At 43.0% G+C, this 27,228-nt stretch overlaps 1 long non-coding RNA gene and 1 other non-coding gene across 3 annotated transcripts; both read right to left on the bottom strand.

Annotated features, from left to right (window-relative positions):
• Nucleotides 1-7,333: 7,333 nt before the first annotated feature.
• LOC144329595 (uncharacterized) lies at nucleotides 7,334-26,812 on the bottom strand. Of its 2 annotated transcripts, XR_013394989.1 has the most exons (4): nucleotides 26,591-26,812; nucleotides 11,017-11,138; nucleotides 10,393-10,601; nucleotides 7,334-9,770 (listed from the first exon to the last, which is right to left on the bottom strand). It is a non-coding gene; the product is annotated as an uncharacterized LOC144329595 (long non-coding RNA). The 2 variants fall into 2 exon arrangements; XR_013394988.1 differs by lacking the exon at nucleotides 11,017-11,138 and having other exon boundaries at nucleotides 26,591-26,763.
• Nucleotides 9,619-9,717, bottom strand: MIR146A (microRNA mir-146a). The gene is given in 1 exon segment (NR_032416.1): nucleotides 9,619-9,717. It is a non-coding gene; the product is annotated as a microRNA mir-146a (primary transcript).
• Nucleotides 26,813-27,228: the final 416 nt, after the last annotated feature.

Below are 27,228 nucleotides of genomic sequence, written 5' to 3'. Positions count from 1 at the left end.
CATCATCGCTGCTGTAAAAGGGGGGAAATTTCCTCTACCTTTGGAGGCTGAGTGGCCGCGCCTGCAAAGTAAACTATCAAAAGACAGATTAACAGGAGGTGGGGGGAGCATACAAACTTTGTGTGATTTTATAAGTTTATGTGGCCTGTGGAGGTGGTTCATAAACTAGAGGAAACACGCTCAAAAAAGTGACAAGGCTTGGAGGCTTTTAAATCATTGCAACAAAGGATGATACATTTGTAGAGATGTGACAAGACACGGGAAAGGGGGTTTGGGTTTTAGGCTTCCCAAAACTGTAGGAGGTAAATACAGGGGGAAAACTCAAGGAAGGTAAGAGCTATCTTTGCGAAGTTTGTTTATGCAGGTCCGATTCGGTGCAGCTTTCCATCTCCTTCAAGGCCATAAAACTTCCCCAAGAAAAGGGATTTATGACAGTCCTCATTTCTCAGAAGTTTCTGCTTTTAGTCAGATAAGGGATGCTTAGGGAAAGCTTCTTTCTGCATCTGTTGAATCTCAAATGCCTTCAGCTCAAAATAATCCTTCTGCTACAGAAGCATATTTTGAAGTGGTATATTCTGATTCCCCACTCTCCCTCGTCCCCTAGCGTGCTCTTCCTGACTTTGACTTGCGCCTTGTGCTGGATGTCCAGTTTGTCTCCTGGGCCATTCTCCACTCTTCTCTGCCCTACTTTGTGCTCTCAGAGGCTGACCTGTAGGAAGGCATCAAAGGCTCGTTGCCCTCTGACTTCCAATTGGCAGGAGATGAAAGGGAAGGAATAGAGACAACTTGGAGCATGAGCTTGGGGTATTTATTCTCCAAGTTGTCTCCCTGTGGAGTCCCCAAGTACTGGCTGCTTTTCACTGCAAAAGATGTTAGCTCAAATAAGGCAGTCCTCCCCTGTCTCCCCAGTTTCAGTAACCCGCCCTCTCATCTACCCCTAAAGGCTTAGGAGTGGTAATGGAGCCCTACTATTACTAATCTAGGGTTCTGCACTATGCCTTGCAGTTTCCCTACACTCTACCCACGCCTTTGTAAATAGTTTCTTTATGAAACTCTGCTTGAGTTATCCTAATTTGAGGATGCCATCTGTTTCCTGCTGATACACTGCTCTAATTTGATCTTATATGGGTTGAATGTTTTTGCTTAGTGATATTTTTGTGTTCCTGCCTCCTGAATAACCACTCTGCATAGTGGCAAAGACTTCAGCCTCTGAAGTTGCATAGAAGTGGGTTCATATCACACTCCACCTTCTACAGTTAGAAAACCTTGGCCAGTCACTTCACCTCTTTGAGCCTCAGTTTCTTTGTCTGCAAGTGGCAGTAACAATGATAATAATAATAATAATAATAGTGGTATCTACTCCATTGAGATTCCATGTGGATCAAATGAGACAATAGGAGTGATGAGGAGTGTGACAAATGACAGCTCTCATACCCCATCTAAAAGTGGCTCCACCTGCCGAGTGTGGTGGCTCACGCCTGTAACCCCAGCACTTTGGGAGGCCGAGATGGGTGGATCACCTGAGGTCAGGAGTTTAAGACCACCCTGGCCAACATGGTGAAACCCCATCTCTATGAAAAACACAAAAATTAGCCGGGCGTGGTGGTGTATGCCTGTGATCCCAGCTACTCGGAAGGCTAAGGCAGCAGAATCACTTGAACTGGGGAAGCGGAGGTTGCAGTGAGCCGAGATCATGCCACTGCACTCCAGCCTGGGCAACAGAGCAAGAATCCATCTCAATAAATAAATAAATAAATAAATAAATAAATAAATAAATAAATAAAGTGGCTTCCTGGATCCAGGTGATAGTTGTCATGAAAAAAAGGCAGCCCAGAGTTGTCACTTCTTTTGGTACTTCAAACAGCCAGAAATCTAGTTTTATATATGAAAACTCCCCTTTACTAGAACATCAATTCCATGAAGACAGTAATGACTATTTTATTCATTAATGTATTCCCACTGATTAGAATTGTCATTTTGAATTTCTGATTTAAAAATAATCACAATTGAAAATCACTAATAAATAATGTATCCTTTTAGAACCCCCTCTAACTAAAAGAAAGTGGGTTACAGCCAATCATTTTCAGAATCTCCATTACGTAGCCCCTAGTTCAGATCACCTGCAACCAGACACGTAATAAATGTGTTCTGGGCTGAGAGAAGAGATACAACTACTACTTTCAGCCCAAACGGTCCATGGAGCCTCCTCTCCCCTGTCACAGCCTGAAGATAGGAATCCAGTGAGCTGCAGATTTGTTACCAAGTTTATAAATGCCAAGGAGACAGCTCTCCAGCAAAAGAATGACTCAGTAGACACGTTGCAGATAAATAATGTATGAAACCACTTCTATTTTAATAGCACGTTGCGGTGACACTAATATTGATGAAAATGTTGGCATGTATTAGATGGTGTTATATTCAGTGAGAGATGAGGTTTGGCAGGCACTGGACCACTTCCAACCATAATCCAAGCCAGAGATGTGATATACACCAATTCTTAGCCGATGGTTGGTCCCTGTATGAAATTGGCTGCTAGGAAAAATAAGACCAACACTTGACCAGGGCAGATATCTTGTGGCCATTTGTCTTGGTCAGCTTGTACTACCATAACAAAATACCATAGAATGGGTGGCTTAAAAAAACAAATTTATTTTCTCACAGTTTGGAAGCTAGAAGTCTGAGATTAGGATGACAACATGGTGAAGTTTTGTGCCTTCTCACTGTGTCGCCATGAGGGGTGGGGGTGGCGATGGGGTAGGAGAGAGAGAGAGATTGAATCTTCCTCTTCCTATAAGACCACAGTCCTATTGAAACAGGGCCCCACCCTTATGACCTCATTTTACCGTAATAACCTCCTAGACCCTATCTTTAGATACAGTCACACTGGGGGGTTAGGGCTTCAACATATGAATTCTGGGGGACATAATTTAATCCATAGCAAAAGTGATGCCCAGGCCAGGTGCAGTGGCTCAAGCCTGTAATCCCAGGATTTTGGGAGGCAGAGGCAGGTGGATCACTTGACGTCAGGAGTCAAGACCAGCCTGACCAACACGGTGAAATCCTGTCTCTAATAAAAATATAAAAATTAGCCAGCCATAGTGGCACATGCCTGTAATCCCAGCTACTTGGGAGACTGAGGCATGAGAGTCGCTTGAACCCGGGAGGTGGAGGCTGCAGTGAGTTGAGATCGTGCCACTGCACTCCAGCCTGGGTGACAGAGTGGACCCTGTCTCAAAAAAAAAAAAAAAAGAAAGAAAGAAAGAAAAAAAGAAAAAAATCTTTCCCAAGCTCTCTTCCACTCCAGAGGTTGAAAAAGTTAAACAGTCATTTTCCCAGTCTCTTCTGGAGTTGGCAGTGGTCATGAAAAACACAATAATGCATGAGTGGAATTCTCCTGGGGAGACAAAGGGGATTCTGGAAAGAAAATGTGCTTTCCTGATAAAAGGAGCAGACGTGACCAGTCCACACCATCAGTTTCTCTCCCTTCCTCTCTTGAATCAGGATGTAATATCTACGACCTTTGCAGCCATTTTAAAACCAAGAGGCACAAGAGAAAAGTTCTGCAGTGACAACAGCCTTGATGTCACTGAGCCTCGAACCCAAATGCTAGTAGTAGTTGCCCATATTCAGACTGGTTAAGAACAAATAAATGCCTGTTTGTATACGACTCTGGAAGCTGGATGTTTTGCTAGACACAAATGAATGTGCTGTGATACTTAGCCTCTGTGTGTGTCTGTGACATCATCTATATAATGGGAATGATAACAGTATCTACTGTTGTTGTGGGAGATGAGGGCTTTAATGAGAAGCTCTTCAAAGTATTGAAATAGAGATTGGCACATAGTAAATCCTCAACACTAGCACTGTTATGTAGTAATGCAAAATACATTTATTTATACTGTTTTTTACACTCCTAAAATCATCACAAATAATTCTCAAATAAATGCAAACAAGAAGCTAAAGGAAATAGAGACAGATATGTGGGGGGAAAAAAATAGCAGCAGATTTAGAGTCAGGAGACCCAGGTTCAGAATATCTGATAATAAGGAAACGATCATGTAAACGAAGGCGCATCCACCCCTTGAACTACTTATGCACCCATTTAAAATGCATAAAAAGACCATGCAAGGACATGAGGAAAAGCACACTCTAAAACGTTAAACAACAGAACACAGAACACAGATACACAAATTAAAAAGATAATCCCAATCGTGTAAAAGAAAAGAAAAAAGTGAAAATGAAAAGAAACCCAAAATGGTAATCTATAAGCGTATAGATAACGTTTTTCTCCTATGATATTCTGAATTCTCCAAATTTCCAGTTAAAAAAATACGTAATTGCATAATTTAAAATTTTAATAATTTCAAACTTTCTCTTTTATAGTTTCCCATATATTCAAACTTATTTGCCATAAATTCATACTACATATATAAGAAGAAAAGTAAGTTTTTAAAATAAGAAAATATGGCCAGGTGTGGTGGCTCATACCTGTAATCCCAGCACTTTGGGAGGCTGAGGCAGGTGGATCACTTGAGGTCAAGAGTTCCAGAGCAGCCTGGCCGACAAGGCAAAACCCCATCTCCACTAAAAATTCAAAAACTAGTCAGGCATGGTGGTGCACGTCTGTAACTCTAGCTACTCAGGAACCTGAAGCAGGAGAATCGCTTGAACTCGAGAGGTAGAGGTTGCAGTGAGCTGAGATCGCACCATTACACTCCAGCCTGGGTGACAGAGTGAGACTGTCTCAGAAAAAAAAAAAAAAAAAAAAAAAGTGCTGACCAGAGACAGTGAAATCTGACCAGTCTTAGGAGCACTGCAGGACCCAAAGAAAAAGCACATATGGTTTCTTAATTATCACATATTTTAAAGTATAACTGTGTCCCAGGGGTGAAATTGGTCATGGACAGGGGCTCACTCCTGCTGACCAAAGGCACAGGTGGAGGAATAAGTCATAGTGGGCCTCAAAGCATGCTCTTCTGTTTTCATTCACATTGGAGAAACTGAGGCTAAAGATTTTTTTTCTTTCCTTCCAAGTTTATGTATATTCGTATACTTTTTTAGGTAAAAATGAACTTTTTGCTATGGGGATCTTGATTTTGAGGCTCTACGTCACCAATTACCAGCTATATGGCACGGGGGACAGATAAGTTGCAAAATCTTCTGAAAATTCCACTTTCCTATCTCCAAAATTAGGATTACAAGAAGAGCTATGGCCAGGCCCAGTGGCTCACGCCTGTAATCCCAGGACTTTGGGAGGCTGAGGCAGCCAGATCACTGGTCAGGAGTTCGAGACCAGCCTGGCCAACATGGCGAAACCCCATCTCTACTAAAAAATACAAAAATTAGCCGGGCGTGGTGGCGGGCACCTGTAATCCCAGCTACTCAGGAGGCTGAGGCAGGGAGAATTGCTTGAACCCGGGAGGCGGAACTTGCAGTGAGCTGAGACCACGCCACTATACTTCAGCCTGGGTGACAAAGCAAGACTCTGCCTCAAAAAAAAAAAAAAGAAGAAGAAGAGCTACTTCACTGAAGAATGTGGTGTTCAACAAATATACTAATGTGTGTTAAAGCGCTTTACAAACTGTAAATCCTAATACAGTACAAACTTGAGTGAAAGGAACATAGGCTCTCCCTGTGCAGTCTAACTGTGACACTTAACATGTTGTGTGTGAAATTCAAGCAAATTATGTAACCTCCCTGAGCCTCCAGTTTTCAGATAGAGAAAATAGAGAAATCTTTCTTTAATACAAGATACCTGGAGCATTGTAAATATCCAATAAAGAAAAGTCCTAATTATATTTGCTGCACTTTCCCAGGAATAATCAAAGTTAACTCTTCTACTTGGAAGGCCCTCTGCAGGAGATAGGAGCAGAACGTCCTTAAAAACTGTTGTGAAATCACCTTAGTGCTAACAAGAGCAAAGAGGAACTAGACAAGATGGCTTGTTTCCTGGTTTCCTGCCCCCAGAGCATTTTTCCAGACTTTCTGACCACCTGGACACCCAAACTGGGAGCTGTCTCTCTGAAATATTATTAGAAAAGAGGGCAAAAGTCTAGATGTGAGAAAATATGAAAAAAGAAATTTCCCTTTTAACTAACAAAGGTTTGACTGCTGGCAGGACTTAGGAAACCACTGTGTCCCTAAATCACTGAATCCCAGCAACCTAGAACCAGGGAAAGTCAGACTGTGAGGTAGTTTGTCCAACTTTCCACCTCGTCCCATTAATGTGAGCTGATAAATTGTGACCTTCCCCTGTTATTGGAGGATGGCAAATCAATACTTCCATTATCATTATTATTACTCCCAAGGCACCTCTCTAGCAGCATGTGAGCTATTCTATCCCAAGCACAGAGCAGAAAGGATGGCTAATCTGCTTCTGAGACCCCATCAATCACGACAGGAAGAGAAAGGATGAATTGGAAAGAAGAAACATAACAGTACGGAGGGGGAAAACGGCATTTGAAAAAGCCTAGAATAGTTGCTCTAAGTGTTGTCCTAGGACCTCCTTGATGACATTCAGTGAGGGATGGTTAAAATGACAGATCCCTGGAAATGCTTAGTCTGTGGGTCAGGGGTATGACCCAGGAGCCTGCCTTAATTGACAACTTCTTCAGGTGGTTTTATGCACCTAAAGTTTGCACATTAAAAACCTAGAGATCTACCATTCACTGGTGGAAATATCACTTTAATGATCTTGAAGTTTTGTGGTCCTGTTGTTCATCTCTCAGAAATAAGTTTTGCGGAATACTTGCATGCATACTTGTAGGAGTGGGCCAGCATCTTTCATGTCAATGTCAGCTATATTTCAGTTCCAGGGGAATGGAGATGTCCCTTGATTGACCCTATCAGTACTAAAACTTTAGTGTGCATAAAAGTCAGCCAAAGGGTTGGTAAAACAGAAATTGCTGGGCCCTACCCCTAGAGTTTTCTATTCAGGGGGTCTTGAGTGGGGCCTGAAAATTTACATTTCTAAAAAGTTCACAGGTTGGTTGGCTAATCCAAAAGTCATTCCCAGGCTAAGCGTGGTGGCTCATGCCTGTAATCCCAACACTTTTGGGGGCTGAGGTGGACAAATCACCTGCAGTCAGGAGTTTAAGACCAGCTTGGCCAACAAGGCAAAATCCCATCTCTACTAAAAATACAAAAATTACCCGGGCATAGTAGCAGGCTCCTGTAATCCCAGCTACTTGAACCCAGGAGGCGGAGGTTGCAGTGAGCCAAGATTGTGCCACCACACTCCAGCTTGGGTGACAGAGTGACTCAAAAAAAGTCACAGGTGATACTGATGCTGCTGGTCCAAGAAACACATTTAAAACCACTGGCACACATGGATGGATTTTTGGAGAGTGCTCTTTTTTTATTTAGGCAGAAAAGCATAATTAAGGAAGAGAGGAAAAAAATCACTTGCAGTCTTAACACCCACTACCCACTGGACATCCATACACTTACATGGACACACACACATTTCTCCTCTTGCAAAAAAAAAAAAAGAATCACACTACATATTATCCTGTGCCTCTCTTCTTCGTGGGACAACAAATCAGGGCTCTCTCTCCACTCCTCCATGACCCACCTGTACAACATACTGTCTAAGAAATGCACAGCATGAGTACTATCTGGACTCATCCCAGTTGGGTGTTATATTGTCTTCAATAACTTTATTATTGTAACTAAACATGTTCTAAGTCAAACAACAGAGAAAAATACAAAAAAAAAAGAAAAACACATCTCAAATCCCACCATCTCAGAGATAATCGTTGTCAACAAATCAATGTACATCTTTCAACACAAGTATTCCTACATGCATTTATTATTTTACATAAACTGAATCATAGACACCAAGTTATTTTGCAACATGCTTTTTCCACTTACATAAACCAAGTTTTGATAAAGCAAATACAACCTCAAAAATCTTTGAGAAATGTACTATCTAATGGAATCTTAACACAAACTCTTTATAAAAGGAAGCATTCCTTTATACAGTGAATTTCTGCCTACTCTTCACAGATACACCAGGTTAATTTTTTAATGTGTGTGTGTATCTGCGAATTCCATATTTCTTATTAGGTTTGCTTCAGGAATAGTGCCCCTGAAATTAAAATGAGCCTTTTGTACTAAATCGGAGTTCTGAGCCAAAGTCAGTGTCTACAGCACAGACGAGGTGAAACCCAGAGCACTTGGAACTTCTAGTATACATTCTGGATTTTCTCCATCAGTCTAGGACTGAAGACACCGATCTCTGGTCTCAGTTGAGATTTCACCAAGGTTCTGGTTCTAGAATGAGTCACTGGCTAAGGGTCTGATAAGCAAAGGGCGGAAGTGGGCAGAATGTGAGAAGGGTGGGGGAGGTCCTTGATCTGATCAGTACAACCCAGAGAACACACCCATGTCCCACACGCTTGCCAGGGGGCCTTCATAATAACCAAGCACCCCTTTGCATCTGTAGAACGTGGTTATGTGTTTTTTAATTTGCCATCCTGTTGTTAATTTGTCCCCATTTTCCAGATGAGGCTTGGTGAGATTCACTGAGATCATGCATACAAAGCCCTGAGCACAGTGCTCAGCACATAGTCGGTACTCAGTAAACCTCGGTGGCACTGAGAAGACAGACTGAGAATGAGCATGCTGTGGAGTCTTTCACTCGCCTCTCCTCTGGCACAGGTTACTCTTTCGTTCAGTAGACTGTAATAACATGGAAATTCCAGGACACCAAGAGACAACGATGAATCAAAAATCAGTTCCCAAAAGACAAGTCACATTCCTTATTCCCCATCAAATCTAAAGCCTGATAAAGTCTATATAGCACTCGTGAGACCTCTAACTTTCTGCCTAAAAGTGGTCATCATCACAGCAAACCTGAGCCTCAGAATGGACCTAGCTTACTTGGTGACAGAGGAGGGCAACAGAAGGACTTGGCCCACGGCACCCAGCTGACCATGTCAGCAAATAGAGAGGCCTTCAAAACCTTTGCATTCCTGTTCCGTGGAGAAACTGAGGATTGCAGTAAAGTCTAATTACAACCTCTTTTTGCCTTGTTTGAAATACAAGGGGACAATGTAGCCCTAATATATTTATAGAAGGAAGTAAAGATTCAAATAAAGGAAGAGGGGGACAAAAAGAAGGGCATACCTATGTTTCTCATCTTCTTTCACCACAGATCTTAAAAAGGAACCAGAAGCCTCAGCAGTCCATGCTAAAGAATCATTGTCACATTCTGTTATTCCCTCTGATTCCGTGAAGAGGGGGGAAAAAATCATTGCATGGCAATGCCATGTGTCTCAAGCTTCATTAAAGAGATTTCTCCCAAGAGTCTCCTATAACAGCATGTAAAGCACTTACGACAGTACCTGAATCATCGTTAAGTAATCAATAAATGTAAACGAGTAGCAGCAGCAGCAGCAGCAGCAATAGAGACTTGCTGAGATCATTCATTTAGCTACTTGGAACCCTGCTTAACATAGAACTCAAGTCTTTTCACAATCAAATGAGTGTTTCTCACAGGAACCCACACTCCTTATTCCTTCAGAGCCTGAGACTCTGCCTTCTGTCTCCAGTCTTCCAAGCTCCTCAGCAGACTGAAGTTCTCCATGATCTACTCTCTCCAGTGTCCTCAAGCCCACGACGACAGAGATATCCCAGCTGAAGAACTGAATTTCACAGGTCTGACACTGACACAACCCATGGAATTCAGTTCTCAAAGCTGAGGATACACACAGGCTTTTCTGAGATGGTGCAAAGACCCCTCCTTGCAGTCCAGGCCTGTCCCAGCCCTGTAAAATACAAGAGTGAAAAGCCTGGTAAATCCAATGCAGCTGCTTCCCAGTACCAGGCCTAGTCCTGGTACTCATGAGTTATAAACATCAGAGGGGACCAGGTCAGCAGTCTGGAATGCTGATGTGGGTGGATCTCTTGAGCCCAGGAGTTCAAGACCAGCCTGGGCAACACGGAGAGACTTTGTCTCTACTAGAAACAAAAAATTAGCCATGCATTGTGGCATGTGGTGGGAGGATCACTTGAGCCTGGGAATTGGAAGATGCAGTGAGCTATCATTGCACCACTGCACTCCAGCCTGGGCCACAGAGACTCTGTTAAAACAAAAAAAAAATCTGGAGGGGATGTGCACAGTAGACACGCACATCATTAAGCATCATTAAATGTGGTAGCTGGCCTTTCCTGCCTCATGGCCCTTCCATATGCCATCCCCCTGGCCTGGAAAACTCGTTTGTCTCTTTAACATCACCTTATCCCGAGGTTCTTGCTTTCAATGTCACTTCCTCAGAGAGGCCATCTGTGGCAGAGATTGCTAATTGTTTGCCCAATATATATTATCTTCTCCTAATAGAACCCTTAAGTGGTATCTGAACAGATGAACATCTGACTTTGTTTCCTCACCTGGTGTGACAAAGTGCTGAATGTGAGCAGGAGTGCCGAGTTTTGTACTGTTCCCCTCCCTCTTCGCAGGCTTGGACTGTAGGCATGGTGGAGAGCCACTGTGGACCATGCAGATGAGTGCAGCCCCCCAGGGAACAGCAGAGCAGCATGCCAGAAGAGCCCCAAAATGGTGAGGCTTCCATATGCACCCTAGACCGCTTACACCTGCACTGATAGATCAGCAAGAATGGAACATCTACCTTATTTAAGCCAGTGTTACTTGGGGATCTCTGTAAGAGCACTTGAATGTTTACCTACCGCCCCCCCATTAGCCTCCAGCTAGTCTCTTTCATAATATGGGATTCTTTTCCTTCACTATAATTTGTAATTGTTAGATAATTTTGTATAATTATTAGATTAAAATTATCTCTCCAACAAGACTGTTTTCCACAAGCACAGAGACCATGCTAGTGTTTTTTAAATATGTACATAGGCCAGGTGTGGTGGCTCACACCTGTAATCTCGGAACTTTGGGAGGCTGAGGCAGGCGGATCACCTGAGGTCAGGAGTTCAAGTTTCACCTAACATGGTGAAACCCCGTCTCTAATAAAAATACAAAAATTAGCCAGGCATGGTGGCACACACCTGTAGTCCCAGCTACTTGGGAGGCTGAGGCAGAAGAATCACTTGAACCTGGGAGGCAGAGGTTGCAGTGAGCTGAGATTGCACAATGGCACTCCAGCCTGGGTGACAAAGCGAGACTCCATCTCCAAAAAATAATAATAAAATAAAATAAGTACATGATAGCCTTATTGAGTTATAGCTCACATACTAGACAATTCACCTACGTAAAGTGAAAAACGCATTGGTTTTTTAGTATATTTGCAGAGTTGTACAACCATCATAATCAATTCCAGAACATTTTCATCATCCCAAAAATAGATCTCATAACCATTAGCAGTCAATCTCCATTCCCCTCCCTCACCCCTGGGGAATCACTGATCTACTTTCTGTCTATATATATGCTGGACATCTTATATAAATGAAATCATATAATCAGTGGCCTTTTGTGACTGACTTATTTCACTTAGGATAATGCTTTCAAGATATAGCCATGTTTTAATGAGTATCAGTACATCCTTCCTATGGATGAATAATATTCCATTGTAAGGATCTACCACATTTTATGTATCCATTCATCAGCTGATGGGCATTTGGGTTGTTGCTACCTTTTGCCTATTTGATAATGCTTCTATGAATGAATACTCAGGTACAAGTTTTGTGTGGACATATGTTTGCATTTCTCATGGATGTGTGAACCCAAAAGTATCTGAGACAGATCTCAATCCATTTAGGAAGTTTATTTTGCCAAGGTTAAGCACATGCCTGTCACACAGCCTCAGAAGGTCCTGACAACATGTGCCCAAGGTGTTCGGGGCACAGCTTGCTTTTATACATTATAGGGAAAATATGAGACATCAATCAATATATGTAAGATGTACACTGGTTCAGTCTGGAGAGGTGGGACAACTAGAAGCGAGGTTGGGGGCTTCTAGATTACAGGTAGATGTGAGACAAACTGTTGCATGTTTTGGTCTCTGGTTAGCCTTTTACTGAATACACAATTTACATGTGAAAGGAGGGTAGAGGAATAGTCACTTATGCCTTAGTCTGGCTTACTGAAATAATAGGGTGGAGGAAGAAATCAGGCATGCATTGGTCTCACATGAGCAAGGAATGACTGCATTCTCTGTCTTTTGTCCACAAGGAATTTCCTTGTGGGCAAATTGTGAGGGAGGTATGTAGCTTTTTTATCTTTGTAGCTAGCTTGCGTAGGAATAAAATGGGAGGCAGGTTTGCCTAACACAGTTTCAGTTTGACTTCCCTTTGGCTTAGTGATTTTGGGAGTCCTGAGATCTATTTTCCTTTCACGGACGTATACCTAAGTGTGAAATTTCTGTGTCATAGGTTAACTCTATGGCTATCATTTTCCAAAGCGGCCACACTATTTTACAATTCCACCAGCAGTGTATGAGGGTTCCAGTTTCTCCACATCTTGCCAGTACTTGTTAATGTCTATCTTTTGAGTATAGTTATCCTAGTAGGTGTGAAGTGGTATCTCACTATGGTTTTGATTTGCATTTCCCTGATGGCTAACGATGTTGAGTATCTCTTCATGTGCTTACTGGCCATTTGTATAGCTTCTCTGGAGAAATGTCTATTCAGATTTTTTTGTCAATTTTGTAATTGAGTTGTTTGTATTTTTATTATTGAGTTGTAAGGGTTCTCTATATATCCTAGATACAAGCCCCACATGTATAATTTGCAAATATTTTCTCCCATTCTTTGGGTGGCTTTTTACCTTTCTTAATGGGGTCTGTGCATGTGTTTTGTGTAACATTATTTCCAGCTTCTAGCATAATGTCTTGATCATAGTAGGAACTCCAGTGAAGGATAGATGGAAGGATGGAAGGAAGGAACAAAGGGAGGGAGGTGGAGAAGGGAGGAGAGAGGAGGGGAGGAAGGGAGGGAGGCTAGGTCTCAATAACGAAGGCTTCCATCACAACTGTCCCAGCACTGACTGACTAACTAGGGTAGACATTAAAAGCTGATTGAGCCAGTGCCCTTATACAAAGGCTGGAATGCAACAAAAGCCCACCAAAAGTTTTGCCTGGACACTAAAGCATGACAAAATAACAAAGGAATTCTTAACCGGACCCATTTAGGATTAAACAAGTTTTAATGGGGGTCTGAAGAAACTCCCCAGGCCTCCACAAACAAGTTTATTGGGGGTCTAAAGGAACTCCCTGAACCTCCCTGATTTAGCAGGAGACAAGATAAGTAACCACCCCAGCCCCTGGACCCATTTAGATTAAGTAAATTTACTGAGGCTCTAAAGGAAGGTCTTCAGGACTCAGACCTTAGTTACAGATTAAAAGAAATTAATCACTAATGTCTTTAGATGAACGCACACTTACATGTAGACATATAGTTTAGAAAACTTTGTAATTTTGAGTTGGTCTAGTGATAATTTCCTGGCCTTCTCCCTGTAACCAGTTACAGAAATAAAAATTATCTTCCTCCCCAGTTCATCTGCATCTCATTATTGGGCCCCGAGAAATAGCAGCCTGACCCTCAGTTTGGTCCAGGAACAGGAGGGAGCGAGAAAACAAAGGGAGGGAAGGAGAGAGGGAGAGAGGGAAGGAGAGAGGGAGGGAGGGAAGGAGGGAGGGAGAGAAGGGAGGGGAAGGAGGGAGAGAGGAGAGGGAGGGAACTTACTTTTACAAACAACACAGTTTAATTTCCTTATTTTAAAGATGGGGAAACTGAAAAGTTAAAAACATTAAGATGACAGCATGATGAGATAATAAAAACAAGGTGATAGGCTGGGCACGGTAGCTCATGCCTGTAATCCCAGCACTTAGGGAGGCCAAGGTGAGGGGATCACAAGGTCAGGAGTTTGAGACCAGCCTGGCCAACATGGTGAAACCCCATGTCTATTAAAAAGGCAAAAATTAGCTGAGCATGATGGCACACACTTGTAGTCCCAGCTACTCAACAGGCTGAGGCAGGAGGATTGCTTGAACCTGGGAGGTGGAGGTTGCAGTGAGCTGAGATCATGCCACTGCACTCCAGCCTGGGTGACAGAGACTGTCTCCAAAAAAAAATGGTGACAGAAGTTAGAACTGGGTTTTAGCCCTAGCTTTTCTCCTACCAGCTGTGAGAACTAGACAGGTCATATAACCTCTCTACACATCAGAGACCTCCTTAGAAATGGTCCTCTCTCACCCATCAGGTATTGGAAGGAGCAAAGTAAACTAATGTATGAGAAACCATTGCTTGAACATGAGTTATAATTGAGGCCCAAGGTCAAATAGCTAAATCAGCCTGGTCAGAAAATGATGGCAGGCGGCCCAATTTCCAGTCCAGGATGAAGTGTAGGGAGCCATATTTTATTTTTCAGATTGTTGCTGATTTTCTTCACCAATTAGAAGATTTTCTGGTTCAGTACAGAAAAGGGCACCATTAAATTTGTGGCAAATCACACAAACCCTGGGTCCTCCCACCACTGATAGTCCTAAACAAGAAGTGTTGCTTCCACTAAATGTAGCCCCAAGCCGAGATTGTTTTATTCATGTTTTATTCATGATTGTTTTATCCCTGGCACCTAACCGTGCCTGGCATACGGCAGATGCACAAAAGTAGTGTTTAAATTGTGGACAAATGAATGAGTGGGTGAACAATGAATGGCAACTGTAAAATAAACCTGAACCCCACTATCTTAATGAAGCCAGGGGGAATTAATCTACTGGTAGAAGGATTCTGGGGTAACATTTGCGTATTATCTGGAGAAAGCAAAGTGTAACACTTAGACAACAGGCTCTGGGAGTTCTGCTGCCAGAGTTCTAATTCCAGCTCTGAGCCTGCCGTGAGTGCAGAGGGAAACAGCGGCAGCCACGCATTTTCATCTCTGCTTAAACTTGCATCTATTTATGTCTATCGCTGTGCTACATCCATGCCTTTCATTCCTTCTGTTCCATGCCAGGCTTCATGCTCCCGTTCAGTCATGGCCCTAAGCCAAAGCTCAGGCATTTTTTTTATTCTGGTTGGATCCACACAATTTGGTGATTACTATATAAACGTTTTGTATTGCTCATGCTGCAGCACCAAATCCGTTTACTCATAATGATTCACTAGAGACACTCACTTCCCTCAAGAGACATGTAATGGCTTCTCCATCACCCTCGTCGTGACCTTTTACACTTAGAATACAATGTAAATTATTTGAGAGTTTCCACTTTTTTAAGTAAGCGTCGCCTTCCCTTTCACATGAAGGAAAACCAAGACATGGAAGGGGAAAAGTGCTCCAACTTAGATGGTTTTGCCATGTAGCCCAGGCTGGTCTCAAATTCCTGGGCTCAAGCAATCCACTCACCTCGGCCTCCCAAAGTGCTGGTATTATAGGCATGAGACATCACAATCAGCCAACAAGGCACTTTCACGCAAATCTCACTTCACTCTCAAAAGCCATAAAAAAAAAAAAAACCATTGCGGTCCTCACTTGATTAAAAAAGAGGAGGAGGAGAAGGAAAAAGAAGAGAAGGAGGAGGAGGAACAGCGGCTAAGCAGTTAAAACATTAACCTAACACAGACAACTAACACTTTTAACCATTCGGCCCCACTGTCTGGCTCCTGGAGACATAAACAAAAATGGTTTCTTCCCAAAAGGAATTCAAAGACTAGACAAGGTGGCAAGATATACAGATGAAAAATAAGTAACTGCAGAATGCTAGATAACTATGTACTCAGCCTGGCCTTCACAAGAGAGGCCAGCAGCTGGTAGAAAGGAGACGCTTTTTTCAATCCCTCTGCGGGTTCGGCAAGCTCTGCCTTCACAGCACACCTAGAATCTAACTGTTTACCCTCACCCAAGCCACCATCAGCTCCCACCTCGGAGACCTGCAACAGTGAGGTCTCCTGATTCCACTCCTGCCTCTGCAGTCCACCCTCCAAATAGCAGTCAGAGAGATCTTATTAAAAGATAACTCATAAGTAGGAGCTGAATAATGAGAACACATTGGACACAGGGAGGGGAACATCACATACCAGGGCCTGTCGGAGGGTGGGTGGCAAGGGGAGGGAGAGCATTCGGAGAAATACCTAATGCATGTGGGGCTTAAAACCTAGATGACAGGTTGATGGGTGCAGCAAATCACCATGGCACACGTATACCTAGGTAACAAACCTGCGCCTTCTGTACATGTATCCCAGAACTTAAAGTACACACACAAAAGGAAAAAAAAAAGAGGCCAGGCACGGTGGCTCACGCTTGTAATCCCAGCACTTTGGGAAAGCGAGGCGGGCAGATTACCTGAGGTCAGGAGTTCAAGACCAGCCTGGCCAACATGGTGAAACCCCGTCTCTACAAAAATACAAAAATTAGCTGAGCATGATGGCGGGTGCTACTCGGGAGGCTGAAGCAAGAAGAATTGCTTGATCCTGGGAGGTGGAGGTTGCAGTGAGCCGAGATCATGCCATTGCACTCCAGCCTGGGAGACAGAGCAGGACTCCGTCTCAAAAAATAAAAAAGGAGAGATAAATCAAATCATGTCACTGCCCTGCATAAAGCTCTCCAGCAGCTTTCCATCACACAGAGAACAAAACCCAAACCCCTCCATATGGCCTACAAGGCCCATGTCATCTGGCCCCTGCCTCTACCTCCAATCTCTTTTTCTACCATCCTTCCCTCATCCATCCACTCCTGCCCACCTGGCCTCCTTGCTGTTCTTAATTGCACCAAGCTATTACCTCTTCCTGGAAGGGTCTTTCCCAAAATATTTCCACTGTTCACCTCTTACTTCTTCCAGACTCTTCTCAAACATCACCTCATCAGAGTCCATCCCTCACCTACCCTACCTAAACGAACCACAGACATGCCCCACCCATTCCTCAAATGTTCCAGCCTCTTGCCTGCTTTTCTGCCTCATAGAATTTATTAGTTCACGGTTATAGTTACTTATTTGTTTACTGCCTTTCTGCCTCGTAAGAGTGAAAGTTTCATGGGAGTAGGCACTTTAACCAGAAGAATGCCTGGCACAGAGTAGGTCCGTTTCTCAATCTTTTTTTCATTTTCATCCTTCTAAGGAAACTTTTCGGACATTTTTTTTCCTAATCCCCCCACTATGAAATGTTAACACTACAGATACATGTCTACATATACTATGTGTATATTTGTGCTTTACACATAAAGAGAGTAAGGTTTTTTTCACCCCTTAAGGGCCAATTTTCATGCTCCTCGAGGGGAGGCATATCTTCCCCATGGAATAGGTGCTTGATAAAAATATGTTGAATGGATAAAACTCCTGAGGAGAGCAGCACGCTCTGAGAGACAGACATCATTCAAGGTATAAAGTTTAGCTGGGGAAATTCCAAGCCTCCCCCCACTCAACCCTCCCATCTTTGTAGCATGAGTACATCCTGTCATGCTGTGTCTGGTGACTATCCGGTATTTTTCTAATGCAGATTTTCAACCTTAAAACAAAACAAAACCCTACTCTTGTTTTGCATCCCAGCTCCCACTGCTATTTTGGATCCTTGAATTCACTTTTTCTCCACCCTCCTCCCCAGGCAAGCTTTAAAATCCAGATAAGGCCCGCTCCATTCGTTTATTCTTTCCTTCATCCTACAACCTGCACTGAGTTCCTATGCGAACCAGGTGCTAGAGATGAAAAGATGATGATGATTCAATCCCTGCCCTCTGGAAGCTTATGAGTGTGTGAGGGTAGACAAACAGGATGCTAAGTTCAACATACCAAGGGCTCCAGGACAAGCAACAAAGTGCTTTGAAAGGACAACTGTACTGACCCAGTGGAACCTCGCCTTGCTCATCCATTCACCCATCATGGACTTACAGAGCACCTGCTGTGTGTGTCAGGCCTGTGCCAGATCCTGGGGTTGCAGCACAGACAAGACCAGCATGGCCCATGGAGATCACCAAACAGGAGAGACTGAAATCTCACTGATAATCACACAAACAAGTGAGTCCAAATGTGATAAATGCAACCGGTGGAAAAGCTGAAGATTCTGGGAAGCACCTGGTAGTTGGAAAGAAATGACATTTAAGGAGAAACCCTGAAGAATAAGTAGAGAGTGGTCTGGTGAAGACCAGGTAAAGAGGACTCCCAGGCACAGGGAACGGAATGTCTAAACAGTCACAAATGGGATGTGACCAGGCACTCTTGTGAGGACGGAGAGAGATCCCTCTACTGAGGTCAATAACGAGACCAGGGATGGCATGAGGAGAGGGAGGCCCAGGCAGGCAAGAGCTGATTCATGTTGGCCTTGCTGAGAAATATGGAGTTGACCTTAACTAAAGACAGAGGAAACAGGGAAGGAATGTCATCCAGGTTGTATTTTTTAAATATTCTGGTTGGGTGTGGAAAACAGCTGGGAGGAGGGTAAAAATTCATCCCACACATCTGTCATCCGATCACGCAATTTAACACGCTATCCTGTGGGGTCTTGCACCCACTGGTGCAAGTCCTGTGAGACTGTGAAATTCTCAAAGGCAGATATCACATTTTCCGCCTCTTTTAACCCTGTCCCACAACAGCAGTGCATCGTACCTGGTAGACAATTAGAAAACACTTCTTGAGTAATTATTTTATAATAACAAGTTCTATGCTTTTATTATGATTAACCACTCCTTCTCTCTGCCCTCTGAAAGTTCCCCTCCCGTCCTCAGTCATCTTCCCATCCTCTGCCTGACTGACATATTCTGTTTTGTAAGACCACAGTATCCTTCAGATGACCTCCCACAAGCTCCCAGTCACTGCATTGCACGGAAAGCTGGACATCAGGGTGGTGACGATCTGAATGGTAAGCCATTGGCCCCCTTACTGCCCCCAACCCCCACCTGTCCCTGGTCACCCAGACCCTCGAACCTCCAGTTCCTCAGAATCTATATCTCCAATAAGGCACTAGTTTGTTCCTGTGCTACTGAAGCAGCCAGGCCAAAATAAACTTAAACTGCACAGTCGGAGCCATTCCTCAGCCAGAATGGGGAACAGGACAGAGCAACACAGCAAAGTAATTGCCTCCTATTTACCAGGACGTACTTTGCACTATGAGCCATTTTGTCAACTTCATGAGATTTGCAGTCAGAAAACACGGAAACAAAAGAGCAATATGAAGGTCTTTTAAACATTGACCATTTACATTTGTCAGCATGGCTGCTCCATCCATTATTATCATTTCCCCAGTGCACAGCCCAGGAAAACTGTAGTTGCATTAGATCAATAAAAAACTGAATTCTCTTTTAAGACACAGTCCTATTGTGTAACTCTGTTGGGCAAATGTATAATTTGTCCTATGAAAAGAAATCCCATACCTCATTTGGTCATAGCGCATTGTGACAGAGAAACTATTTGCTTCCATTTTCAAGAATTCACTCCCTTTCCTTTTATGTATTTTTCTCACCATATGAGGGAAAATTATAAAGGAACCCAAAAGTTGTTGTAAGTATGACTTTGCCAGCTCTCACCCCAAAAAATACTACTGTGGCACTTTGCTCTTGCTATGCAGAGTTAGAATAAAGGAATGGGTTTTCAATATGCGAGGCTTTTAGGAGAGACTTACCTAGTACTACTTTACAAATTCAATACCCTTTCAAAGCTAAATTAATCCTGGTCTTTCAGTTCATTCTCAAAAGATGTAAAGGAGATACATCCAAATTGCTTTATATGCTGGCTATAAAAAAAAAAAGTATGTAGTACCTAATGTAGCACTTTATTTTAAAAATTTTTTTAAATAGTCTGCATAATTATCTCATTTAGATCTCTGCACCGCCTTAGGAGGAAAGCTGGAGCAAGCATGGAAACATTTTGGGGTCAACAGATTTTTGCCAAGAAGGAACTGTAAGGTGATCCTCCAGTACTGAACTTCGCTAGCCCTTTCTGTAAAACAAATTCCCCTTATAACCATGAGGTGAGTTCCTGCAAGGTGAAAAGAAACATTACTAACCGCAAATAGCCAAACAAATAATTGCAACCCATACACCTTGTGCTGGGCACCTCTAGGCTCTGGGCCCCAGTCAGCTGGGAATCAGACGCCTGGCATAAAACATGCCTCAAGTCACAGAAACTCAGGGCTAGATTCACTAAGCAGAAACAGGCAATACATTTCTCTCTGGTCTTCCAGCCTATACATTTCAAACTTGGTAACTTTTCTATTTGGGGTTGGGGAGAATATTCTAAGTTTCACACGCCTGTTTCCATGGTCTTGACGTTCTGTATCTATGTGAATGGGCTCTGCTGATACAAAGGGAATGACTGGGGTCCATTCCCTTTGTAGTTACTCAGGTACCAGTCTCTGGGGACAAGTCCCTCCATAAAGGTCACCACCTCCCAAAAAGCTTCTCCAATTCCCTCCCCATGTCCACAGCCTTAGATGCTTACCTCTGTGGTAACAATCGCCTCCTTCCAATCTCCAGGGAATAAACTCTTCAGAAACCCAAAATGTCTTATTTGACCTGAATATGTCCTCTATCCTTACAATGCCTGGCTCATGGAAAGCTCACAAATGAATAATAACAGTTATCATTGTAGTTAAGATGTATTAAATGCTTATTATGTGTGAGGCTAAATTAATTCTTTCACTAAAAATTCCTAATAAAACTGTGAGGTAGGTCCTACAATCAACTTCATTTTATAAATGACAAAAATTGGGCTCAGAAAGGTTTGGCAGCTTTCCCAGGGTCACAGAGCTGGCAAGTTAAGAAACTAGGTTTTCAACTTAATCATGCTGCCTCCAGAACTCAGGCTTCCAACCACTCTGCTGTATTGACTAAGTGAATTAAGTGAGCATCACCAAGGTCATCAAACCAATGAGCCTGACTACAGTCCCCACCGCTCAGTCCAAGGCACTTCCTTCTCTTTGTCAAACCAAGTTCTGGTTTCATTGGAAGAAGGAATTGAGCCTTCAGGACAAAGGCAGAGATAGCCTACACCTGCCATCCTCAACCAGCTCTTACGCACTAGAAATAATCATTCCCGGGAGAAAGGCTCTCAGGCAAGCTTAATAACAAACATATTGGTTTTACAGTAGCTGCTGCTACAAAAAGCAAAACAAAACAAAAAAAAATTTCTGGGTGGCTAAGTAACATGAATTGCTAGAAGACGAGTCTTCATCCATCCCCCTCTGAATTGCAAGATGATGGTGTGTTTTAATGGCAAATGAACACGGCGTTCCCAAAGCCATCAAGTTAATGAATCAAGTAAATCCTCAGTCTTCTCCTTATCCAGATTTTTATCTTCCCCACTGTCATGACCATCTTGCTCAGAAAATCATTTCTAGGCCTTTCTCCTGCTCCAAAGAGGTGGATTGTCACTTAAAGGCCTGTTAACTAACTGGAACTGCTGTTCTGTAGCTGCAAATAAAATTCACACACAGCTCAGAAGAGTTTATCATGGGAGTTGATTAATTAGCAGTTACTGAGCCCTGAAAATAGAGTTCCATTTCATTAACACAGACATGTAATGTTTTGGTACATATTGTTGTGATTTAAACATATTTGCTCCACGGCGGAGAAGATATGGAGGTGTAGGAAAAATGGGAAGTCTATGGGATAATCAGGAGTGAGATCAAATGTAAAGGATTTTTTAAAATAATGTAATGGTTAACATTCAGCTCAGGTCTTTCCTACCAGAGTCTGTTCTGAGCATTTTGTGTGATTAATTAGCTCATTTGGCCTTCATGAACATCCTAGGAAATAGGCATTATTATTGTTAGCATTTTACACAGGAGGAAATTGTAAACCAAAAACAAAATTTGAAGCCCCCACCCGCCCCACCACCCAACCCCAACCATCTGAATGGACTTCCTCCTCAGCCAAGGCTCTTTTAAAATGTAACCTGAGAGACTGTTTCGGGCCATGATGGGAAGTGGGGTTCAAACATGCCTCATTATACCTCTCCGGCATTAACATCAACACAGACTGTAAGTCTGATAAGAAATATCTTATGGGCCGGGCACCATGGCTCTTGCCTGTAATCCTAGCACTTTTGGAGGCTGAGGCGGGCAGATCATCTAAGGTCAGGAGTTCGAAAACAGCCTGGTCAACATGGTGAAACCCTGTCTCTGCTAAAAATGCAAAAATGAGCCATGTGTGGTGGTGCCCACCTGTAGTCCCAGCTACTCCGGAGGCTGAGGCAGGAGAATCGCTTAAACCTGGGAGGTGGAGGTTGCAGTGAGCCGAGGTCGCACCACTGCACTCCAGCCTGGGCAGCAGAGCAGGACTCTGTCTCGGGAGAGGGAGAGGGGGAGAGGGGGAGAGGGGGAGACGGGGAGAGGGAGAGAGGGAGAGAGGGAGAGAGGGAGAGAGGGAGAGAAGGAGAGGAGAAATTTTACAACCTATCTTCTGTAAAGCCTAGTACTTAAAGGCTTCCTCTGCAAGTAAGAACTTGGGTTCCACAATCCTTTATCTTAATCCAGCCATTACTTTCTGTTGATCCCAGGTATTTAGACAAACTCAACCATTAACCAGAAAATGTTTAAATTTACCTACAGCCTGGAAGCCCCCACTCTGAGTTGTCCCACCTTTCTGGACCAAACCAGTGTATTTTTTAAATGTATTTGATTGATGTCTCATGCCTGCCTAAAATGTATAAAACCAATAGGCACCTGGGCCACCTTGGGCATATGTTCTCAGGACCTCCTGAGGGCTGTGTCACAGGCCATGGTCACTCAAATTTGCCTCAGAATATATCTCTTCAAATATTTTACAGAATTTGGCTATTTTTCATTGGCAAAATGAAGGCATACAGTTACTAAACAGTAGAGCCAAGGTTAACACTCAGGCTGGCTCCAGAGCAGTGGTTCTCAACTGGAGGGGCAGGGGGAGGGGAGGAGGAGGCTTAACCTTCCTAGGAATATTTGCAGTGTCTGAAAATATTTTTGATTGCCATGAGTTGGCTGTCATTTCAAGGTGTCATGAGTTGGGGGACATCTAGTGGGTTGAGGCCAGAGATGCTGATAAATGTCTTACAATGCACAGGTCAGTACTCCCCAATAGCAAAGAACTTTCAGTCCCAAAACATTAATAGCGCTAAGGTGAAGAAACTCTACTCCAAAGCCTGGTCCTTGCTATTGTGTCCAAGACTTGTGCCCAGAGAAAAGGGCAGGTGACCAGTGATCACCTCCCTTCCCTGTGTAGCAGCTGTGTTACTTCCTGGCCAGTTACCTCAGCAGCAACAACTACAGGGTTGATATTATTTCACTTGCCTGAAGGCTGAATTTGACCTCTTAAAAGTCCTGTGAGAGCTCAGGTTTCCTAGCAAAAGCTATGAAATCTCTAGAAATAATAATTAAACATGTGACATTGGAGCAGAAATAGCATATCACCAATAGAATAAAAATGAGATTCTAGAAAGATATCTGTGTACATGCTGTAATTTAGGACCAGGTAAAAATATCCTTTCAAAGCAGTGGAAGAAATCAAAAAGCAGGAGAGCGGAGTGTACGAGAACACTCTGTACTGTCTATGCAATGCTTCTATAAATCTAAAACGATCCTAATTCCAACATTTTATTTTTTTAAAAAAGTAGAGGAAAAACTAGTACCTAAAGAGGAAAACATTAACATCAGATCTGTCTTATATCATACACAAAAATATACTTCAGATGGATGACGGACCTAAATGCAAATGAACAATGTGATAGCAACAAAAACTATAGATGTTTCAAAAGTAAATATAAAAATAAATATTTACAATCTTCACTTGAGGAAGTCCTATGAGACACAAAAACAACTGCAAAAAAGACTGACAGGTTTGAGACTCTCTGTGTGGCAATACAATTGCACACTGGAGCAGCAAAGAGGATCAGTTTAGTAAAGAAGTAACCCGAGTTGTTTTTGCAGCTTTCTTCTGGGAGATAATCCAGAGCCAAAACTGAATCTCCGGTTACAGAAGTCAAAGGGAAAGGCCCTTGTGGGGAACACCCATTTGGCATCCCTCTCTAATTAGCTTCAGATTTAACAGGGAAATTTTTCTTCTTTCTCTCTGTTCCTGGTGTCCCCGGTTAAAGGAAGTCTCTGGCAAGCTGATGGATGTTATTGGTACATGGGTGTGACCTTAAGCCTAATTCTTGGTTTGGTTAGAACAACTGGCTCTTTTCTTATTATTTTAATGTCTGAACTGATATGGGTGACATTTCCTCCAGCAGTGGGGGCAGCTGATAATGACGATTGTAGGCCAGATGACTACTGAATGCTACACACCAAGATTACCCCAAAATGGCGGCACCGCATGACTCCCTCCAGTACCCCAAGAGACAAACCTAGAGAAAATATTCAGCTCCACATCCAAAACTCTGAAATTAACTTCCCCTGAGATGTGCAGAGTTTTATGCTCAAACTTCCAAAAAATATTAAAAATTCAAGATAGTCATTTTTTTCAGCATGAACTTGCACACTCTTTTTTTTTTGTATATATACACCATGATTCAGCAATGAACTTGTGCTCTTATCTCCAACAAGGAATGTATCTAAATAGTCATATCCTTAAGGATATAAGTTTTTAGCAGAGTCAGGAACCTAGGAAAGAACTATACAAAGAGGTAGACAGCCCTCAGCCACCCCTTTGATGGTGTATCCATGCATTTGCATTGTCCTATTATCTTAGAGAATCGAAGGATCTTTCCAAGATCTTGGAGAAAGAGTAACAAATAGTACGTAAGATATTATATCAGAGTCAGTCTGGAATGGGAAAAATCAGATGCGAGTCCCTATTGGAAAGTGGAGCCTTAAATAGATCACTTGATCTCTTTGAGTTTCAATTTTCTCAGCAGTAAAATGGATTTAATTCATTCATTTAACAAATATTTAATAAGTTCCCATTATGTGCTAATTATACTGTTTCTACCAACCTTACAAATTTTATGAATTACATGAAATGACAAAAATGCTTCACAAAGTGTAAGTCATAAAAATAATTTGTAAGTTATTGTTGAAAATAGAAGATTTTCTCTTGTTACTAAATAAGACTGAAGCCCAAAACAAAATAAGAAATGTTTGCCAGATTGTAGAACAATCGGAAGGAGGAATCCCCATTGCAATTCAAAAATTGCCCAAAAGCTGGCTTTAAGGGACCACACCCAAGACTAAAGATTGCTGACAGCCAGAGAAAACAAATATTTACTACAGGTTGAGCCTAAAGGCCTCCACTGAGAACCTAAAACTACACCCAACTGAAGCAGTGCATGTGTCTGATTCCCGCAGGGCCTTTGCAGAAAGTGGGACTCTAGGAATTCAGACATGAGAAGAGGGCGCAGGAATGCATCACCAGGGGCCATCCAGTCAGCTCCTCATCCCATCCCAGGCCTGGCCTCATGGAATCCTGAAGATGAAACACCACCCACTCCACAAGCTAACAGTCCAACAACTCCAAACAACCTGCATGACCCCCAGAGTCCACCAGAGTCCACTTTCTCTCTCTCAAAGAGCTTCTTGTACTGCTGCTTATCTGTTCCAAGGAGTACCATGCATAAGGACAGCAGTATGATTTTAAAAACAATAACAAAAACAAATAAAGATAAGCCAAAAGTTATGTCCAAAAGCCCATTATTAATAACGGGGATAAAATGTCAGCAGAGGGCTATACTCAGAAGGGTTTGGGGCAAAATCAGAGCAGAACCGGGGCACACAAATGAAATAAAGGACACTGCACTTTGGGAGGCTGAAGCGGGAAGATCACCTGAGCTCGGGAGTTCGAGACCAGCCTGGCCAACATGGCAAAACAGGGTTTACCCTGTCTCTACTAAAAATACAAAAATTAGCCAGCGTCATGGCGCGCTTCTGTAATCCCAGCTACTCTCGAGGCTGAGGAACAAGAATCGCTTGGACCCAGGAGGTGGAGGTTGCAGTGAGCTGAGATCGTACCACTGCACTCCAGCCTGGGTGACAGAGCCAGACTCCATCTCAAAAAAAAAAGGAAGAAAGAAAGGACACTGAATATAAAGGTCTCAAATGACAAAAAAATACAGTAATACAATAATTAAGCCCATCGAGGCATCAAGAAAGAAAAGTGACACTGTTTGCCAATTAGCATACAAGTCAGGTTCAGTATGTAACAGATTCTTTAAAAAAATTAGAAAAATTTTAAAAAATTATTAATATACAAGACAAAATTGAGATTGAGAATAGGAACACAATAAACAAAAAGTAATGGCCATAATCCTCCAGCCCTGAAACCTCCTAAGAGCACCATATTTACTGTGCAATATTTTCATGCTGTTGTCACTGCAAGAAAGTTTATGACTTCCTAAATAGAGACCACAGTCTACAACTCCAGGGTTTAAAGCATATTATTTTATCATCCATAGAGATTCTAAACCACTTCCTGACCCCACTCTATCCCACCCCACCCTGAAAATAACAAAAGGTTAAAAATATGTCCCCTTTGGAAATGAAGCCGCATCTTTACTAAAGCACTGGAAATATCTCCAAGTCACTGACATTTTTATATTTCTAGACCATGACAAAAGTCTCTCACCTACTTTAATTCTAATGCCATTTCAATATGCCTTAAACATCTTGATTATATCTTTAATGTGCCATTTACTCTGCAATAATCCACTGTACAAAAGCCTGCTGCCTCTCAAACAGAAGGTAAGTACATAATAAATCAGCTTGCAATGATTATTTTTTCCCAGCTCATACTCACAGCGAGCTCCTAAAATTTCATTTTATTTTATCATTTCCAATTCAGCCTCCGTTCTCCCCCTCCTCGTTGTGCTACTGTCTCCTGTCCATCCTGCCCACCCCTTTGGCATGGCTTCCGGCCCAGGGTTTACCACTCCAATCGGCCCTGCTGCTGCCATCCAGGGAAGGAAGAGCGGTCAAGCGTCTTGGAGAAAGACTCTTATTTGCTGGGGTAGAGGAAGGCAGCTAAGACCTATTTGCATATGCTTTTATTCCATTTCCACACCCTGCACGCTAACCCTCTCTGGAAAGTCCCTTCTAGATCCCTCCTCGGCACAGCGAGGGAGGAAGAGGCTGGGCCGGAATGGAAGGTTCCAGCCTGGCAGGGTCAGCTTCTCTCCGGGGGGCTGAGGGGAAAGCCTCCACCTCCCTCCTCATGCGTGCAGGGTACAGACCCCCAGCTCGGGACCCTCTTGCAGCACGTGTCGGGAGCAGGCTGCTGCTTTGGCCTGCGGCGCTCTAGAGCGTTCTGTGCAGGATGCGCCTGCTCCCCTGCAGCCTCCCCCGAGGAAGTTCTGGTCAGGCGCTGGGTCCCCAGGCTTCCTGTCTGTACTCTCCGCAGCCTCGCGGGGAAATCCCGAGAGCTTTGTCGGCTGCCCA

This window comes from Macaca mulatta, chromosome 6, assembly GCF_049350105.2.
Source record: "Macaca mulatta isolate MMU2019108-1 chromosome 6, T2T-MMU8v2.0, whole genome shotgun sequence".
Lineage (NCBI taxonomy): Eukaryota > Metazoa > Chordata > Mammalia > Primates > Cercopithecidae > Macaca > Macaca mulatta.
The sequence above is the reverse complement of the archived record's forward strand: the minus strand, read 5'-3'. Positions and strand labels throughout refer to the sequence as shown.